We start from the raw sequence: 22,023 nt of genomic DNA, 5'->3' as shown, positions 1-22,023 counted from the left end.
TAAAGAGTTAGGCCCCTTGCCATGCCTGGATGTCACTTATTTCAACAGACAGATGTGTAACCCTTCAAAGCCCATATTTTTTAAAGGACCATACATGTTTTAAGTTGATAGGTGACATATGTTCTCTCTGTCCTGCTTATAAGAGCATGGTGTGCTCACCACTAACATCTGTTTGAAAAGTAGCACACTAGAAATTGGATCCAAGGTCATGCTGAGAGAGGAGCACATTGGAAGGTAGACATGGGAGTTACAAAACTGCTTTTTTTTGTTTGCTTCCTTAAAATCCTTTTACTGTCCTCCTTATTGGTATGTTTCAACTGTAATGGCACCCAATTGTTTACTGCCTGTATTTGGCATCCACGCTGCTGCCTCAGCAATCTTTTCTGTTTGGCTGCTTGGCAAATGTATTTCTATTTGGGTGAAAAATGGTTTCCAAAGTATGTTCAGGATCTATCTTCTCTTCCTGCATATTCCCTCCAGTTCAACCATCTGTGCAAATTAGCAACACTGAAAAGCTTATTAGAGCTTTTTTTTTTTCCCCCTTGATTAACATATCTCCAAATGCATTTGGAGAAATCTCATATAAATTGTGGATCAAATGTTTAGTCCTAAATCACCTGGGCCAGGCCTAAGAAAAAACTTGGCTATAATGATACTGAGGTATATGTCACTTCAAATCTGGAGCTCTGAAGCACCCAAATCAGTGAGTAAATGGGAGAAGTGCAATGCCAGTGTGTGACCTGGCAGGCTTCACCAAAAACCAGTCTCTGGAGAAGGTAAAGCATTCTGCAGTCATGTCCCAAATCCTGCTTGTCTCATGGACTGAGGCCTCTACCTGCAAGCATAGGCTGGGTGACACCACCAAACCTGAATTCACAGACCTGAGCTTTTTAGGAATGTAGGCTGGCCTCCAGTGCCATATGTTGAGGAGAACTGTGAACATAAAGGAAACATTTTATGTGGATCCACCTTCCTTGAAAGCACCGCTGTCAACAGAGCTGAGCGTGGAGGTGGAACAACTCTCAGCTTTAGTGAGGGAGCTACAACAGGGATAAGCCCAGACACATGCTCTGGAAAAGGAGGACTTGGTCCAAATTCGAGATAGGGGAGCAAGGGCTGTGGTCGAATGCCCTCATATAGAAAAGCCCAAAATGTGTTTGCTGGGACATCTGTTCAGATGCTGTATACTCTGAGAACAAGATTAATTTACTTTTTAAAACCAGTTAGTCAAATCAAACTTTTAACACTTCAAATTGAGAAAATTACAGTTAAAGGAAAATGTGAACAAACCTCAAGTTCTGTTGTGATGACAGGTGCTTGAAATAGCCCCAAAAGTTTCCTCTCTTCTCCTACTGGCAATATTGTGGAGACAGAAAGAAGGAATGGATGGGTTCTGAATAATGCAGCAGGAGAGGTGGTACAGGCAAAATAGGAGAAGAATAGAGAATTGATTTTCTGTGTACCTATAAGCCTGGAACATAATCCCAAGCAAATTTGGGGCAGTCAGTGTAGTCACTGTCATACAACAGGAAAGATCTATTTCACTTTCTTTATAAAAATCAATTTAGGCTCATTTTTCATCTATAAACTAGACCGCCTGACCTAAATAAAATACATCTTTAAGTTCCGGGTGCTGTAATTCTTGCTGACAGTCTGATTCTAAAGATCCACTCTGTAGCCCAGTGTTTCTTAATTTCATTTAATTGAATGACTGTAAGGATGTTTTAGGAAAAAAACCCACAGTCCATCTCTAAAGTGTTCCCACAATTGTCTTCATTTACAAGCAACTAAAAATTGGGCTAAAGTTTGAATTGTCATTTATTACAAAATGAAAATAAGTCTGTTTGCTTGAAAGTCTGGGGAGTATGTGTGGTTTCTTTCTAATTTCATGGACCACTGTATTAAAATCTACCAGTGATGCATAGAGCACAACCCAAAAGAACTATTGGAGATACTGTATCAGATGCAGATTGCATGCTATTTTGCTTCCTAGAATGACTTTCTAAAATACTAATGTATTGAAAATGTCCATGCTTCATCCTCTGACTGCTATCTTTGATGTCTAATAAAAGGTGAGCAGAGCTGATTGTACCAGATGAGAAGTTTTTTGCAGTTGCATACATGAAATTTGGCTATTAACTGTCTTGTCACTCAACAGACAACTGCAGATAACACTGGATAAACATTAAAAAAAACTGGGTAAAGTTTGGCAAGGCTGCCATTGCCAGCTTGGAGGACAGAGGAAGAGAGTTTTACAGGAACCATATGAGAAAGTGCACAGACTCTTCATAGAAAAATGAAATTAAGAAGTGATACAGGACCTGTGTAAAACCAAGATCCAAACATCAGCTCTTTAACTTTCTTAAACCACAGACATTTAATATTTAAGGTCAGATTACAATATACCAACAAGAACATTTGGCAGATGAAGAAAATCCTATGTTGAGCCTGGCAAAGCTTTTGTGTCAACATAATAACTCCCCCTTAAGGTTCTAAGGTTCAGATGTTATCAGCTTTGAAGAAAATACCAACTCAGATATCTTCCATGTCTCTCTTGTATTTCTGATTTTGTTTTACACTGCTCATTCAGAAATGGATTAGCCTTACTATTTCCCTGCCCTTGCTTAGGAAATAAATATCTGAAACTGTCATCCTCAGATTTGCTGTTTCAGTCTTATCAATGAATCCAAATCAATTTTATTTTCTAGAAATACTGGTAATGCTCTAAATGTGCATATTACTAGAGCCTATTTAAAATCCTTACGACAGCTGTTTTAGAACATATTTCCTTGAAAATAATTTAAAGCCTGAAAAACAGGATTAATTAGGTTTGCACTGACCTAAATAGGTTGTTCAAAGTGCCTGATTGCTATCAGCCATCCAAGGAAAAAGCTAAGTAAATTGCATTCAGTTGATCTCATACAGGGGACATGGAAAAAGGAAGCATTATTTATAAGGGAAAAAAATAGCATGCTAGATACCCCAATCTATTGACATCATCTGGCATCTCATTTGAATTTATACTCAAGGCACAAGCAGAAAATAAAATCACTTTCATTATTATGAATAAAAATAACAGTCTCTCTCCTATGATGGTTTTACTGCCACTTGTCTGTCAAAATAAGGTAAACACGTATTTTTAATCTTTTCCTTCCTGGTCATGCAGCACCTCTCATTTTTTTCCCAATGTTCTCCATGCAGTTTGCAATCTTGTAAATCTTCTGAGAGTTACTCTTTTGTGGAATATTTTTGTGCTATGCTGTACACTGCATAGACAATTGGCTTTGTCTGGGGGTCTAGAAGAGTATTTGTAAAGCAAGATGAATCATCCCAGTGTATGCAACACTTTTCCATTCTTCTACAACAATGAAAAATAACAGCAGAATTGCACAGTGTGGAGATGGCATCATATATAAGGAGAGGATGCATCAGGTCTTTGTGTGAACTGGACTTGGATCTCCTGTGCTGAATCATCCCAGGAAGAAAGCCTAGACTGGGTTACACTGGAAGATGGACTGTCAGGGTAACCCTCAGAGCTGCTCAGTGACTGATACAGGGCCAGGAGAATTTATCCCCAGATCAGAAGGGCTGTTCTAGCACCAGAAGGAGGCAAGAAAAAAACATGAAGGAATTAATCAGTTTCATCACAAACTGACTGCAAGGGTCTGAAAATCCTGCATGGAGATGTGGCCACAGGCAAGATCGGTCTCTGGACAGTGACTCCTTCATGAGATGCAGAGTCCAGAACTGTACACAATACTCAGCAAGTTATGCAAAATAGCACTCTGCCTTGTTCTCAATTCTTGCTCCCAATGGTGCCTAACATTTTGGGTTTTTTCAGACCTCTGCTATACAGTGAGCTGCTGTTCACAGAGTATTTTTAGTGATGACTCCAAAAACTCCCTCCAGAGTTATAGCTGCCTGTTCAAGAGCTCAGCATCACATTATCATTGTTTAATTTGCTCTTCCTTTGATGCCTAACATCATGCTTTCAACACAGCTCAGCCAAAAACTGCCACGTTGCTTATCCATTAGCTCAGTTTGGTTTTTCTGGGGTTCTTTTCTACTAGTGGGGCACCTGATGAGCTGACAAAAGCTTAATACTAGCTGCAACCTTGACATTTTCCCTGGGTATTTCCTTTCCAAGGTCACCAATGAAGGTGTTGTACAAAACTAGTACCACTCCATTAGTGCCTTTGTTTTTTCAACAATGATAAACATTAAAAATTATGCCTATGTAGTGGCATCTAAGGTAGGAGTTTTAATGCAGCTAGATCAGAATCTGGATATTTTTATAGAATCACTGAATGGTTTGGATTGGAAGGGAGTTTAAAGATCATCTAGTTCGAACCACCCTACATGAGCACAGATACCTCCCAGTAGATCAGGTTGCTCAGAGCCCCATCCAACCTGGCCTTGAACATTTCCAGGGATGAGGCATCCACACCCTGGGCAACCTGAGCCACTACCCTCACACTAAAGAATTTCTTCCGAATATCTAACCTAAATCTACTTTCTTCCAGCTTGAAGACATTATCCCTTGCCCTACCACTAAAATGTTCTTATAAAATGTCCCTCCTCAGCTTTTCTGAAGGCCCTTCAGGTACTGGAAGTCTGCTGTAAGGTCTCCTTAGAGCCTTCTCCAGGCTGAATAACCCCAACCCCATTTAATTCTTATTGAATCCAGCATGTATTCTCCATGTGTGAGAAGTAGTAATGTACAGCATAGAAGATCTTTGTCAGCATAGTTAAGAAGGCAAAGGCTCAACTATCCAGACCACAGAGATTTTGAGAAACATCTGCCTTCCTCCTTCATGCAATCTGCATAATTTTTTTGCATACCCACTTTTAGGATCTGAAGTGTTTTCAGATGATGGAAAGGTACTTACAGAGTGCAGAAGACGGACTATGCCCAGTGGTTAAATCAGCAGGGCCAGTCGAGGTTTGGATGGACTCTGTCACCAAATTCTTTTCACTACTTTATCCTTTAACTCCACAATACATAAAAAGTTGCTAATGCTTCACCTCTTGGGGAAGCTGGAAAGTTTTGCTCCTTAACATTTGCAGAGTTCAGAGATGAATATGAAGATGGTATTAAGTTACAAAGTAAAATCATAACAGTAAATGTTTCCCTGAGAAGCCAAGTCTAAACCAGATCCAAAATATGTCATCTCCCTTGAGTTCTGTGTTACATCTGTGATACCAGATACAAAAACCTTGGTAAAGCCTCTCTGAGTAACTAAGAGGCAAGCAGAAAAAGTCAAGGCCAAAGAAGATACAAAATCCAGCCAAATATACAGACTGCTGCAACAGCACAGAGACCATGAGTGCTGAAAGCCTTAAGGCTGTTTTCTGTAGCTGTTATAGGCACCCAACTTGGGCAATGACTTGAAAAAGCTAGGTGCTTGGCCCATGGAGGGTTCAGAGCTTCTGTCCCAGCTGTATCTGCCTCCTTTATGACTAAAGTAAACTTTGACGTCTCAAAAAAAGGAGGAGAGAGTTGCCAAGAGAGAATCACCCTGAAGCATCATGCCTAGAGCTGTATCTGGAAGACTCCAAAATTGGGATTTGCAGAAATCACCATTAACCAGTTGGGATTCATAGCAGCAAATTTGTTTCTACAAGTAAGTGAAAAGAGCAGCCAGCTTTTGTTTACCGGCTGCGTTGCAGGAGGAACTAGGTTTTGGACTGTAACTGAATGATCCTATTTCAAAACTGGAGTGGATGAGAGAAATAACAATCACAGGAACAGTTATTTTTTTATTTTTTTTTTTTTAGAAAGACTGAATGCAGGCACTGAAGAAAATAAGGGCTGGCAGCAATTTATGCAAGCTGTGATCTCCCTATTCTTTCAGACCAGATTTGCAGATAAAGAAAAGCCTTTAATCAATGACAGCATAAAACTCCCTCCTACTCAGTTTGTTACAGTCTCAGTAAAAACCAAAGCTCAATCAGGTAAACATCTTGTTTTGGGGCAGAAAGGTGCCCCAGGATAAATTTTATTCCAACCCTGTTTTCTGCGGTAATAATTTAGAGAATTTGCAAAAGACCTTAAAAGTTCACTCAGGAAGGCTAAGTGTTTCTGTAGAATGTGTTGAATTTCATAATGAGACGCAGGAAGAAGCTGCAACTTCGTATGGTAGAATGAAGACTAACAATTTTGTAATTTATAAATGTCCTAGAGGGCATGCTATAATATAAATCAGTTTATGGTATTAATAGGAAGAAAATTCAAAGGAAGTTTGTTGGCAGAGGACTGGCCCAAAACTTAGAAGTTACCAAAAGTAACAGCAACAGTACTGAAAAAATACAAGATATGTGAGTATAACACAGAGACTGCTTCAGTAAACAAAATACAAAGCCAGTCAGAAGAAACTTGCTCTCTTGAGGGTTGTTTCCATGTGAAGGAGCTCATTTTACATTAGATTGTCTGCACAAAATGGCTTCATGTCATAAGTGCCTGAAGATACAATGCTAGGGCAGAAAATGCAATGGTGAATGACAAGCAGTGCTTTAGACTCGAGGTACAAACCCTGTCAAAGCAGAGGACAAGGAGGCACATGGAGGAGGGAGACGGGTTTAATCCTGAGGGGGAGCTATACATTCTAATACATAAAAAAATTAAATCCAGTGTTTAGACACTATCAATTGGCACTATTTAAAACAGATCTGGAGATGTCAGCTGCAGCAATGAGTTCCTTTCTACAACCCTGGCAAATGCCCTGCCAGATGGAGGGCTCTCTGCTTCCCACTGCAAAGATGTAAGTCTCAATGGTCTGAAGGCCAAGGCAAAGCCTGCTAATATCTATTACTTTATGACCAAAATGGCAAGTTGTCAGAAATACAACAGGTCAATCTGCATAATGGCCTTTTCTATGTGGCCAAGTGGGAGTAGGTCTGTTAGTTTTGACCATAGTATAAACGTGATGGCTCAGTGCAGCCTCTAGAAGAGATTGTTACAAGCCATGTCAGCTAGATACCAGATGAAGCTCTCTAGATAGGGATACAAATTGACTCATGCAAGAAACAGAAATTTAAGACAAAATGCCCACCTAAATCAAGGAGCATAGAAGAAAGAAAAGAGCAAGACAAATCCTGAGGGATATACGAAGCACTGAATGAATCTTTGTCTTTATGGCAAAACATGGAGGAAGACAAGGAGAAAGGAAGGGGTGACAGACAGGAGTGCCATCAGTATTTAACCCACTATCAAGCACTCCAAATGTGGCAACATCCAGTACACAAAAATTCTTTCTAGCCATCGGAATTTTTACCGATGTACAAATGTACAGAAAACCAGCTGTGTTGATCACTGTGAGTCCTGCTGTTAATTATAAAGAAATTATTTGGTAAAGGAACATAAAAAGAAGAGGTCTTATAGACTCTTTTAGCTGCTCACATACTTTTGTCACTGTATTCCCTCTGCTATACCTGCCCTAATTCTTTAAGTTAATGAACTTGCAGAACGGATGTTTTTATCCAGTGACATATTTGATTAGTGTATACCCATTCAATCTGTTTATTTCTTTACTAATATTGTTTTGTTTTTAACTTCTATGTAAATTTGCCTCTAAAACATTATCTTTCAATGATTTTTATAATGAAAACATTTAAGTTTATGGAAGGTACTTTTAGAATTGCTTGTTTTCATTGCTTTGAAACTTCCATGTCTGCATGCTTCTGTATAGAGGAAAAGGTTCAGTAGGTTTCATGCCAATTACCTATTACTTTCTTTGACTGAAAGTTATTCTGAACATCTTGTTATTCTTGTTTTTCTCTTTACCTTTCCCGCATCTACTTTATCTACATTAATTCTAGTTCTAATGTATAAAATGACCAGATCTACACATTGCATTCAAAATATGCAGCATTCAAAGAACCATATTAATATCTTGCCTGCTCTCAGCAATTTTCCAGAGCAGTTCCTCTATCACTGAAGCCAAAGCCAAGATTTCAGATTACTGTGCCTTCACCCTATTTAAGAGTTACCAAGCTGATATTTAATTCTTTTATTTTTTTTACCACCTTTGTAATTCTTTGCTCTTTTTTTTAGTATAGTTTATGCTCTTTTCTATTTCCCCCAAATTGGTATGACTTTCACATTTTGGGAGGGTATGTTTTTAAAAGCTACTTTACTATTTCATTTCACTGTTTCAATTCTTGTAGTTGGAATTTCACTTAATGGTTCTGTTTAATCAACACTGTTCATTAGCTGTGATCCTCTGATGTGGTGGTTTTAAACATTGTCCTTGCAAGCTATAAAAAATTTGTCCTTCTAGTTGCTTCATTTTAGCTTCATTTTAACTAGTTTTCTCATGGCAATGTAGTTATATTTTGAAAAGGAAAATGCTATTGTGCTGTATTTCCTTTTCAACAACCCAGTTCAACATATCTATACGAGAGCATATCAAGGGCAATTTGCAGTATCCTTTCCATACATTTCATTTTACTTGAAATGCAGACAAAAACTATTTAGCTATAAAAAAAGAATGACTTCAAGAACAACTTTCTTTCAGAAAAAAACTCTTATCTGGATAAAGGCAAAGCCTATTTTTATAATTAAAGATACAGTTGCTGCTCTGCCTTCTCATTCTTTTACCTTGTGTTGATCTTATAAAAATAATGACTCCAGCTGCCTTAAAAAAACATAAAAATGCTTAAGAGACTTGAGGGCAGATGATGACTGCAGAGAACCACTGCTGCCTCTAGACGGTAGCTAGTGAGCAGGAAGAGCCACGTTGCACCAAAGTCTCTCACATAAGTTTGTGAGAAATCCAGACAGAATGACCAATGTTAAGTTATCTCAGTCAAAATTATTGAAATAGGTAAAAGTAATTCTCCTGACTTGGAATAGGGGATTTAGCCATAAATGACCTGCAGTTATTACTTGAGTAATGTAAAGAAGAAAAAAATGGGTATCTTACATTACTGGGATCTTTCTGGACAATTCTTTCTCTTCCAGAATTCCCTTTACTAAAGTAAAATTATGTGTCATTCTCCCCTGATCTGAGATTTGTCACATGACATTATGTACTGAACTTTTGCCAAGGTGTCCCTATTTCATAGCCCAAACTTTACTCTCAGTCTGTGATGAGTGCATATTTTTCATCATTCATATTATTCATTCATATTCATATTATTCCTGAGTCCTGATGTTGCTGTGTTGGAAAACATAGGCAATGAGGTGCATACTAGGTGGAAATGATGCCTTGTGACAACTGCAGAAGCTCATCTTTTCACGAGTTATATCAAATACTCATTGTACATTGTTTCTCCATATAAAATGTTTCCTGGCAATCTATGACATCAGGGTCAATATTAACTTGTTTCATGGCAACAAATGAAGCATATAATTGAAATGAAAATCAGAAGGCTTGCAGAGGCTGTCTGTTTGGAAGAAAAAATAGACCAAGAGGTATTTGACAATCTCTGCAAATCCATACAATGCGCATCTGTGATGAAGTAAATGCATCAAGAAGCTTTTGCTAGTGACGCACATAGGATCAGATATGAAGGATCTGGCTCTTAATTTTTTTATTTTTTTTTGTGCATGGAAACACAAGCAAGGGAAATAATTAGCCTGTAACTCATAAAATTTGAATGCTATTTAAAATACAGAATTGAAGTAAATGATAAAATTAACCGGAAATGCTAGGTCTTTTTAAAAATCCCGCTTACTTATATATGTTATCTGATAATTACACAGAAAACTTTGCTTTAGCTATGATTAGCTAAAAATTTCCTGTAACTGTCAGGTAGTCATTTTATACAGTCAATGAAATAACGCTGTATATACTAACCTCAGTTATGATACACACCCTAGCTAAGTAGGATGTAAGATGTTTAACAGTGATGTATCTCAGAACTTGTCTATCTATGTAAGGAGAAGAATCAGCAAAAATTACAAGATTACCATACTTAACATTATCAACAGTGTAAATAATTTTGCCAGTTCTTGATGAACTTAAATTTTTATTACATGTTCTCTTTTGCAGTGGCAGAAGTAGAGACTCATAAAAAAGGATAACCACTCTTTGCAAAGTACTGTAAAATAGTTTACACTGACTCATTATATGGTCTTCTCTCAAGTCTTCTTCTCACCGGTCTATAAGACAAGTTGTCAAGAACTTGGTGGGCTGTTGATTAAAGAGAACCTAGATTCCTAAGTGCAAACCAAATCCCCATTTTGAAACTAAAAAATCTTATGTTTGACTAAGATTTACAATTCACCCAATGTATTGAGATTGTACCGTGAACATGATGAATGCCTTGACACTCTATTTGAGCTTTTTAGATCTCAGTCAGGCTTTGGCAGAGAAACTGGAGCAAAAGACCTCCAAAAAGTATGGTTATATATACTGAATGGTATAATCAGAACATGCTTAATGTGCTGACTAGTTCCGTTTCTTCAGAAAATGCAGTTGTGGCTGCTACTTCTAGGATTGAGAAAAGCATCCTTCAGTATGACTCTTCAAAACATTTATTCAGGAGGTGTGACAGCTAGGAGATAGAAGGAATAAGGAAGAACATGAAGAATGATCAAATGGGCAAATACAGGATGGGCTAATCAGAAACCAGGTAGAAATTCTGTAGAATAAGGGTTAAGGATGTTTTTAGATAACATCTGCCAAAGACTGAATGTGATCTAAGTGATTAGTTGTTGCATGCACTTACTGGTTTGCCACAAAATCACTCTGCCTGGATAGCAGCTGGTGGAGTCAGACCAGGAATCTTTTCTCCAAGAACAATTTAATAGGCAGTTTCCATATTAAACAAATGTGTAATTCACAGGACTAACCAGTAGAGAGCAACAATATTTAAATTTGAGCTGAGCGTGATATCTTGACAAACTAATTATTACATTACTGTGTATAAAATTGTATAATGCAGTATGTTAAATCTGAGGCTTTACTATATTAGTCACAGTCACTCACTGCCAATACATTCCAATGTAATGTCTAACCCAGAAAAACATGTATGCAAATCATCTGAATACTTGCTTTTAATTTGCATCATGTTGAGGGGTTCTTCTGAGGTTATGATGTATGGCAGAGTTGTAAAATTAAACACAGATGTATTTTCATTTCACAGACATAATTTAACTGCAAAGTTTTTAGAGGAATTTGCACAATGAAATTGTTCCCGCAAGCCACCTGAAGTGGTCAGCTGGTTCAGAATCAACTCAGCTTGTGCAAAGAATATTGGGCAAATAAAAAACATCTCTTTTATCTGCATCTCTTGGTGGAAAAAATTAGCATCTTCTTTATATGGCAGCCCCTGAAATTTCCCAGTCTGGAATTACTCCAGCCACTCTTCTTGTGCACCCATAGGGCAACAACTATGAAAACTGAACATTCCAGGTTGCGGGCAGTGGTGAGGTGATCTGCTGAGCCCAGGTACCCTGAGAGATGTAGTGAGAATCTGCCCTTCAGTGAAGGTGGCAGTCTAGGCTATGAGCTTTCTTGCCCTTGTTCTGTTTCTTCCAGCTTTCTTAAGATGTAGGGGAAAGTTTAAAATCAAGACTTAAGCTGTACCAAGAAGAGCATAGTAACAGGCTTTCCCAGATGGTGGGAGAGACTGGCATCATTCCGATCCCAGACACATGATTATACTGGAAGATGATGCATTTTCTGAGGAGTATTAACATTTCCTAACTCTGCCAGTGAACAGAGTTTCTCTGCCATTCTCTGCCTGAGTGTAGATGGCAGACGCTGTTATTATATAGGGAGCTGTTCTGAAACAGTTTTCAAATTTATAATAAGAGATACTGTAAATTCCCGGCAAATGTGAAACCGGTTCTGAAGGGAAAAATCCTGAACTGTCCAAGTCATTTAATATCTCTAATGCACTTTCCCTATCTCTGTTAATTTTCCACTGAGCCTCTAATAAAATGTTACCAAAAAAATTAAAAAAAAAAATCTATCTCTTTCAATTTCTTTAGGATGAAATTAGAAATTTTGTCTTTTATCAGGTTGCAGAAAAAAACAAAATGTAGAAAAAAATGTGTTTAACCCACCATGTGGTGTTCTATATCATCACGGCTTGTTCTATATATTTAGGAAGTTAACTGACTTATTGATATAGTAAATGCATTATGGTGGAGGTAAGCAACAAACTTTCCACGAAAATCTTTCTGATTGGCCAAATTAAGTGATTTGGTCAGTTCCCAAGCAGTTTCACCCACAAAGTATTCTTGTAGACTGGCTTGCAAAAAGCATTTCTCACTGTAAATTTTAATTAAATATCCATAAATATTTCTAGAAAATGAGTTTGAAATTAACACTGAGACCCCACAGCAGCAGTCTGATCCAGGAAATTGTGCTCAGCTAGTCAGAGAAAAGGAACTCTCCAGGCAAAATACAGGACCAGTTACAAATTATCAGAGTTCAACACAGTGTACAGAAGATGTAGAGGTCAAGCACACATCATTTTGGGGTATTAGTCAGATTAATTTCCAAAATCACCTGAAAGAATATGGAGATCTTTACGGAACAAAGACCCAGGAATGTCACTGAGTAAATTGCTTGCTTCGAAACATCCTCCAAGCTTGCCTGGACTCCTGAAGTCACAGGCAGGCATCACAGTGGAAAGCACGTAATGTAAAATTTTAAAGCAAGGACACAGGAATTTCAGTTCTTAGAGCTATCAAGAAGTGTAACAGCACTGAGAGGAGAAAAGAAGCTACAAATTCCTTTATGTCTTTGTGGTTGTTATGCATGGTATAGATTACCATTAAATCAGCCTCCAGTTACAGCGTCTTAATGTGCCATACCTTAAGTGATTCACTTCATTGGAAAATATAGTAAGTATACTTATTATTAAATGCCTCTGGCATTTGTGACAGGGGTGTCCATGGGTCTGGCTACTCATGGGGAAGATTACAAAGCTTCAACTTCGACTTCAAGGCAAAAAGCATATTCCTCAATGAGAATAGATGTGAGGGAACCCTCAGAAAGGAAGGTCTTCTTACATAAGAAGTTGCAGATCCTGAATTGGCAGGTTTAAGGAAAAGAGCTAAAAGAACATGACTTCATTAATAGAGGAACTCTCTAAGAGCAAAAAGACCCCTTTGTCCCCTGAGAAGTGTACCTGAGAAGGAGTAATACCCCATCATATACTGTATTCTTGCTGGCACTCTACCAGCTGGATTTGACCTTCCCAGTAAAAAGAAAGATAAATAGGGTAAGACAAAGTGAAGTGCATCTTTTCCATCTCATATACCTACCCTTATGGTTTATCTTCTTATTTTTCATAACAGCCTTATTTAAACTAAAGCAGCAGGCACAAGCCAGACTGGGGGTTCATTTCTGTGCCACATGGTGAAGAGTGCTCAGCATTCCCTCCTACTCGTGTCTGAGCACAGCTCTGTCCCAGCTTACTTGATATCTCTGTGATGTGTCTGCTTATAAAGTACAAATTTCTACAAGATCCAGCAGATTCATTCTGGAATGTATTTATTCCACCAACACCGCTGGGGCTAGAGAAACATTAATTTTGCATAACAGCATAGAGGACGAAGGCATAGACTCTCCAGCATTACAGCCTAAAGATTCCAAATGTGTTTTGTGTTAACATGAGCTTCCTGCTAACCTGAACCATTGTGAATTTCTCCTATAACATTAAGCACAGTCAAATAGATACATGCCCTCAGTGGTGCAGATATGAGCTGAGAAATACTGTGTATATGAGGGAGTGCGTGTAGTACCAGGACATAAGAATAGGCTTCTCCCAGAATTCCATGCTACACTTTATCTCCCCTTCGGTCATTTGCTTTGCCAGGATGACTGCAAAGCCTTAACACATATGTATGTCTGTACCTTAGCAATGCTTAGGAATGTACCTTAGGAGGCTTTAAAAAATCTTAGGAATTTTCACTAGAAACCTATACTGACCTTCCTGATATAACTAAATGGCTGACAATTTATAAGAATTTTGATACTTCTGTTTCTCATACATTATCCTGTTACTGACTCATCCTTTTCATGTTTTTTTAAGATTGTCAGGATCTCCAGAACCACATTTGAAGATATTCTGGTCCCAGAAGACACATACAGAGAAATCAGTCCTTCGCTCCCTGGGGAATCTGGCAAAACCTTGGCTTAGGCCATCACTGTCCTCTTGTAGCACAGGTCATCTGTTTCTAGAGCACTGGCTTGGTGGCTGAGGATGACAGCTCACCATAATTTGCATGCTTTACTATCCAATATGTCGCATTATCTATGCATCTATCTTTATGCCACTGATGCCATTCCTGGCTGCTAGATGGCATGAACTGTGGGGTCAGCTGGAATGAGCTGGGCTACCTGGATGCAGAGCTGGAAGGAAGGATTACTGTAGTGTTTTTGATTCCAGGGGAAGACATCAAAATATCTTCAAACACCTCAAAACTCACTGCTCATTACCTCTCAGTCCTGAACTATCAAGAACACTCTCCCATCCTCAAGCAAGTCACAACCCAGGAACTCCTGGATTCTAATGTAGCATTCATGTATAATGGATGTTGTAATAAATGGGTTATTCTCCCATGAACTTTTCTAGAAAGCTTACAAATACATTTGCATTCGGTTGGGGCAGGTCCACCTGCACCTGAAGTTTTCTTAGCAACACTGTTGAGCATGAGAAGAAGGCATACTGAAACATGAACACATACACCTCAACAGCACATTTCTAAGTTCCAGGTGAGAAAGTTCTGGGGAATTTTCCCAGTTACATATTAGAGATAATTACTGAGCTGTGAGCCTTGTTTTTTAAAAATCAATAGGTAAGTATCTATCATGTGAATGCACATGTAGCAAGTTATTGACCCTTGTAGGTAAAAGAGATTCTAGGCACCAAATAAATCTACAGGATTGTTAGAGGGTTAGTCTTCCATAATGATGACTGTTTCAAGCTACAAAATGAAAGCATGAATTTAAAAAGTGTTCTCAATAATTGAACTAATCCCTCTCTTGGAGCTTGGCTTTAGAAAACATGAAAGAGTTATGAAAGCCTTCTTTGGAAAGGGGCATAATCTTCAAAATCATCCCAATGAGTACATTTCCAGTGAGTTCTTTTCACAGAGCTGCTCATCCATCATGTACATTTATGGAAAGATCCTCTTCTTTTATCAGATCTATAGGGTAGCTGTCTACTTGTGGTATGGTGCATCTTCACCTGTATTCTTTGACTGGAAATATCAGGTTAAAAGATATCATCTATCTTATGTATCAAGTTCTTCCAGGACAGGGATAAAAATACAGTTGGGAAGCTGCTTATTGTTACATTATGAAGTTACATTATGAATAGTTAAACCCCCAAAACCCTAAGTTAGGTACATTGGAATATCATTTGCTGAATATAAATTTTTAGATGTTTTCCCACAAGGGAAAGGGAAGTCACTCTATATATTTGTTGAATAGAAAATGTGGAATTGCAAAGCCTATGAATTACATAGTGTTCTCCCTGAAAAATAGAATTGCATAATATGTTGTTTTACTACTGCACGTAGTAAAAAATCATTCTTAGGTCCCAAAGCCAGAAAAAACAACACATGAAAGGACAAACTGACTACAAGTTCACTGCTTTGGATATAAAAAGGTATCTGGCATGATGAAGTCTTTTTTAGTCCATGTGTTTTTCATTTGAATTGGTTCATGTAAGGTTCTTTCAAGAGGAGGGAAAAAATGCGATAAATCTCCTTAGGAATAGAGCTGTGCAAGCTTGGGAAACTCACTGGGCAAGCCAGCTTCTTTTGTCTGCCAAATTCTGGGGGCACAAGAGCCTAATGAGAGCTTAATTAAAACTGATGTGAAAAAATTAAACACTTTAAAGTATTGTTTTGGGGCTTGCAAAGCTCATGCCAGTGAAAGTCAATCATTTTGTGGCTTTGGAATTTAGTTCAATTAATATTTTTTTCTTTTCATCTGCAGGCCTCTCTTGCTTTCTCTTGTCTCTCCATCTGAAAAGAAACAAACCAGGAAAAACTGTGCTAGGAAAGAACGCATCCATCTGTTTTCCTCAGTTTCCCTGGGACCAGAGGAGCAAATATTTAAGGGTTCACATCAGAGTTTAGATACTCTTTCCCTTTCAGGACGTTTTTCTGTGTAGTCTTTTGCAGGCAAGCATGAAATCATTCTGCTTGTGCTCTGAGCATATAAGTATCCACTCTACTCATCCCTGGATGGAGCACACTGCTAAGCACAAATTGATATTTTCTTTCAGCAAGGGCTTTAGTTTGAGCTCTGCACTGTAAAAGCAGTAACATGGCTTCCAGTTCAGAGTTGTCATACATCCAACTGGCTTAAGTATTGGGCAGCAAAACTTGTATTCTGCCTGCAAAAGACTATGCAGACATACTCTGATACTCATTCATACTGGGCTTGATCTGATGCCTGCTGGAATCGATGACAGTCTTTATACTTCAATAGGTTTTGCAATAATCTTTTTTCAATGCCTTGCATGAATTATTTATCGCTAAGACTTCTAGGGACTTCAGTGGGCCTCATGATGCTCAGTATCTAGAAATAAATTTTTTTTTGCTGTTTCAGTTCAGACATCCCTTTCACAGAAAAATCTACACTTTTGTTCCAAGTGAATTTCCATTTTGGTGACAGATTTAGTGAGCGTGTGCATCATTCATCATGTCAGTGATTCTGCTGGCACCTCTGCTTGGGGACCTTTGAACTCCAGTAAGTTCAGGGACACAATTGGAGCTCTCTATGTTTGCAGTGTTGCCTGATTAGAGCCTACTATGCACCAGTGCAAATAAGGTCTGGGAATCAGTGGTGTTACATCAACCTGATGAAAGCTAAGGCTTTATAAGGATAATGGTTTCTTGAAAGAGAAATTACATCAGAAGCTAATGTATTTTTTGATAGTTTTCTCTAGCTCCTTAGAAGTAACACTCTCCATAGGTAGTCTGACCAAGTTTCAATCACAGGCAATTCATTCTCTGCTTATTTTTAAATCAAACATATTTACTCAAGCTAGAACAGAAAAGTTTAGTCTATTGGTAATGATTTTTTGGGGGTTGTTATTTTTTTTTCCTTTGGCCAAACAAAACTAAAATAAACATAGTGTTTTGAGTTGTTTTTTTAAAAAGAAAAAAAAGTCTCTTGTTTTGGTAGGAAAAAATTCACTTCCTGAAGTGGTTAATCTTGAAAACAGAATGTTGGGACCCTTCAAATAACTTTGTATTACAAACCAAGTAGAAAAACAAAACAATCTGAGGAGTGGAGCAACATGATCAGCTGTTTTTTTGCTAAATTAAGCCCTTTTATGAGCTAGGCCAATGGATATCAACTATCTGTGGACATGAGTATATTTGTGTCTCAAGGGGATACTATGGGTATTTTGGTGAATAAGTCAGGCCTCTAGACAGCCCAGCAGAGACTATTTCTTACATATCGTTCCTAGGGAAACCAAACTGAAAACAGAATTTTCCAAAGAGGAAGCAGCCATCATAAAACACTGACCAGCTGTAGGTGAATGTGCTTCACAGAAATACCACTTTACTTTTCTACATTTTTTTTATATCGTGACTAGATCTTTAAATCTCACTGCTCCTGCAGGTGAATTTGATTGACTAACAATGAATCTGCTTTTGCAACCATATCACTTTTACACTTATATAAAGTCCACAGCAGTCAGTTCAGTAAACATAAAATTCTGTCCCTGAGACTGAGAGACGTGATTCCAAACAAAAAGCCCAATCAGAAGCTGAATTTAACAGAATTTTTGCAATCAAAACATTTCTTCCAGGCTAATGGTAACAAAGCAACCAAGGTAAAGCACTGTAAATGTGTGTATAGATTTGTTTTCTAAGCCTCATCCCTATCTCTACACTACTGTTAGCTTATATTGTATGCAGTCTTATCTGTGGTGATTTCTTTGAGTAATCTCATCACTACAAGGAATTTTTGAAGTCAATTTATGGCACTATTAGAGTCAACCCAGAACCTTTTGATCAAATAATCAAATTAAATATCAAACAGTAATTAAAAATGAAAAGAATTCTGTCTACTTCCACTTTTTAGTTGAGCATGATTAAAGTATTATTATTATTTTATTTTCCCACCACGTTCTTGAGGCCTGCCATATGGCTCAGGTGATATGGATATGCAATTATTGAAGCAGGTTTAACTTAGATCAAAGCATCATGGGATTCAAATTTTTACTACAGTTTCTGAATTTCAGAGATAATTTTCCATGTTTTTTCTGGCCCATTGCCTTATAGTACAGCAAATCCTCAGTTTACATAAACCCTTCTTGGGTCCCCAAGGGTACACAACACAAAATAATCGCTATTGCATTTATTTACATATTTCATAGACTGTCAATTCTTTTCTTCACTTTCAATTAAGCATTCTTATCAAGAGGCAAATCTCCATTTTTTTTATTACCAGGGTGTCTACTACTCTAGTATATAATGTGAACAGTATACTGCTATTACTATTGTTATTACCGATAGTTTCCTTACATCTTATGTACTGTGTACATTACACAATATTAAAAAAAACCAGGTTCCCGTGCCCAGAGTATTTATTATCTAGGGGGACAAGTTGTACCAGCGGCACCTGCAGGAATTGCAATACAGAACAGCAGAAGGGTGGCCTTAAGAGCTCAGATATGTTGTCAGTCAGATGAATACAGCTTCTCCTGGATGACAAGTCAAGTCTGCTGACCCAAACTCAAACAACTGGCCCTGGAAGCTCTCAAAAATTGTTGGGTTGCCAAGAAGACATTTTCATCAGATGACCTGAAGCCCACTGTACAGGCCTGTATTAGGAGGCTGACCTCCCTAGCCTGCTTTCCACACATAGGGCGAGCAGAAAGAAATGGATTCCTGAAGGGGTATTTAAAGCAGGATGTGTCCTGAACCACTGTTTGCAAAGGTTTTTTTGTCTCTGAGGTGATATTAGGAGGAGTCAAGGAATCTTCCTGACTTGGGACATGGTCAAATATTAGAAAATGTCAATACTGCAGTGATACATGAACAGGGGAGCTTTATCACTCCTTTGAGGCCTCAAATCATTTTTTCCATTGCATTTCCACAATCTTTACAGCAAGATCTGCAGCCTTCCCACACTCTTCACATTCTTCCAAAACCCATATGGCCATCTGCAGAACAGCAGAGTTCAGATACCAAGAGAGTACAAGTTGTGATGTTAGTGTGTGTGTGTCTGACATGATGGTTTAAATGTGGTTTGGTGTTGATATGTCTGTAGGGAGGAAATGACAAAATTATTTTGAAAAAGTATAAAAGCAATAAGGTGATTTTGGGGGAAATCATTAAAGGGATGTTAGGCTGTGAGTGGTGACACGACACTGTGGAAAGGGGAAGGAAATCAGAGGCAAAAGCACATGCTGGGTAATGTAGGATCTTAGAAGCTGAAGCCAAGAATCTGACTACACAGAAAGTACATCAGGATCCAAAGGATATGCCCTCCTCCTGTAGACAAAAGCCAGATGTGGTGGGGGTTGCTACGCAGCTCTGCGTCACTATTACATGTTGGTTGCATTATTTCTGTCTTCATCAAGTGTTATTAACTCATCATCACCACAGGCTGTCTTTTGGTCATGTAAGGCTTTGAATTCTGAGAAAAAAAATCAGTCATTGATCATAGTTTCTCCCAAGCAGAAGAGAGATACATTTGTGGCTAGAAGGAAAGTCATTATATCCACACAGAGAGAGGTAAGGTGGCAGATCCTGCCAGTGAGCTGGTGCTTTTGTGAGGGAAATGGAGCACAAACTCCATGCCAATATTTTTGGTCTTTCTCTTATGCCTCCAAGATGCATCAGTGCATAATGCTAAAAATATTAAGATCAAATGATCTCTTCATTGTCAAAAACTTCTGTGGTTTGGGACTCAGATAAAACAACTGCCCATCTGAACATTAACTTGTTTTAAAAGGAAAAGTCTGTTTAATCCTTAATTTTTGAAGGAAGTTATGGCCAGGATTTTTTCCGCACTGACTGCTTGTTTTAGTGTCAGCTACTAAAATACCTGAATATTTAAAATGTGTCAGCAGATTGCAAAGGCTGTTCTTCACAACAGAATCCTCAGCTTCTTCAAGAGCTGCAGCTATCATTTTGACTGAGTTTACATTCACATGCACATAAAGGGTGGATTTCATCACAGAAATTATGTGCCACTCTTTTCACAAGTACATACAAAGTATTTGTTCCCTGTGATGGAGGAGACACACAGCTGACACTTCACTAGAGAAATTTCCTGGCTACCTTTTTCTGGTGCTTTGTCTTTTTGCCTTCATTAATTATTAAGAAGCTCTACTAATTCCTTGGAAAGACCCTAATGAGGAAATCACCCTTTCATAGTTCTGATGTATGCTGAAACTCTGTGCAATGGTGTAACCTGCACGAAATTAATCTTGGCTCTTGCTTTGTGTTTAACTGCATGTGACTCACGCAGAAGCAGGTAATTTCTTTTTGTGGATTAATTTTTTCTTCTCTGAGCTCCTACTTAGTATTGTGAAGTCACTGTGCAAAGTCCCAGCACTAAGAGAGGATGTTCTCCAGGTTTCTTTTGTAACCTGCTCTATACCAAACACAGGCACCTTCTAGGAAGCTCACCTGTGCCCTGGGGCAGTTGTGCAACCCCCTACCTGGTAAATTCATTCTGAATTTCACAGCACAGCAAAACAGACTTCTGGTGCTTGTAGTTTGTCCCTTCTTGCCTTGTTGCCACCTGAACTTATCTGTAGGCTAAGGAGAGTAGTGAAGGTGACTTGTAACCCCTGGCTAACAGCAGTTTAGTATCAGTTCAGCCTCGGAAGATGTAAAGCATGAGTGTGATGTCCCCATTCCAGCAAGCCAGCCACAAAACATCTGTTCAGCACATGACCATGTCAAACATTTTGCATTGCCAAGCACAGAAGGGTCCCTCACACCAGCTGGGTGGGTGGCAGAGCACATAACAGCAGCTGCAAGCTGAGTGACAAGTACCTGACTCTACCTCAGGCCCAAAGCTGGACACAAAGCCTGACACAGTGCCACACTCATGATTAGTCCATGAATGTTTTGCTTCCATTAAAAATCTCCATCGTTTTCTTTGAATGCATTTATTTTGGGGAACATCTCATGCTGGTGCAACTGGAGGGCACGTTGTGGTGGTGTAAACAAGCCTAGGGGAAGTTTCATGCCATGTTCCCACCATGCCCTCTTTTTTTGCCTCCCTTTCTCATCTCACTGACATCAGTGTCCTTGGCAAAGCTTGCCATTTATGTGGAGAATTGTGGTATTTTTCTCCTGATTTCCTGATAACGTGAGAACTGTGAGATCACGTTCTCCATACAACCATAAGTGTTCATGAAGAGGATGAGCATTATATATGTATCCAACAGCCTCTCACACTTAATGCTATTTTTTTTAGTCTGCTTATCAGCCTCATCTGCATATGCCAGAAGGTTGAAGAGCACTGAAATGTCAAATGTCTAGTTTGTTCTCTGAGAAAAAGTGTTGCTACAAGGGAAGCACTAACCATGTTATTAGCAGCACATTTAATACTAGACATCAGAAAAATTGCAGGATTTCTCTTCCGTCTCCCTTCCATCCATGAGAAAAAAATTGTATATATAAAAAAAAATTACTTCAGTCCTGCTGCTTGTTGATTTTCTTTTTTCCATAAGGCTCAGTGTAAACAAGAGTAACCTGGCTGAACACCCCTTCCAGTCTCGCTTCGGTATATGGAGAATACTGACAGACAAAGACTGACTTTGCAGCCTCTGTAAGGACTGAAACACAGGGGGAAATATGTCAGAATGGCAATGTTTTAAACATTTTCTGCTCTCAGTTTGCCAAAGCTACAATGTTATGAAGGCTCAAGGTTTATACCCTTGCATATATTTTGCTTTTGTAGTGTTTAGCTCTCTGTTCCTACAGCTGCTGCCATACATGCTAGGAGAATCATGAACTGAAACAGGTTTCAAATGTAGATCTCCATATAGAGTAGGTCATCTGTCCATACATAGGAAACATGACCTTCACTGACAGTTACTTTTTGTCTTTACTATTCAGAAAACATT

The 22,023-nt window shown here is 38.5% G+C and overlaps 1 long non-coding RNA gene across 2 annotated transcripts in view; it reads right to left on the bottom strand.

Annotated features, from left to right (window-relative positions):
- Positions 1-14,421: 14,421 nt before the first annotated feature.
- LOC139796950 (uncharacterized) overlaps positions 14,422-22,023 on the bottom strand; it is a 228,709-nt gene continuing 221,107 nt past the window's right edge. For both annotated transcript variants that reach the window (XR_011726219.1, XR_011726220.1), the window contains exon 6: positions 14,422-15,937. This is a non-coding gene — a long non-coding RNA (uncharacterized lncRNA). The remainder of the gene's footprint in view (positions 15,938-22,023) is intronic.

Source organism: Heliangelus exortis, chromosome 5, assembly GCF_036169615.1.
Source record: "Heliangelus exortis chromosome 5, bHelExo1.hap1, whole genome shotgun sequence".
Classification (NCBI taxonomy): Eukaryota; Metazoa; Chordata; class Aves; order Apodiformes; family Trochilidae; genus Heliangelus; species Heliangelus exortis.
Note: the sequence above shows the minus strand (reverse complement) of the source record. Positions and strands in the feature narration are given on the sequence as shown.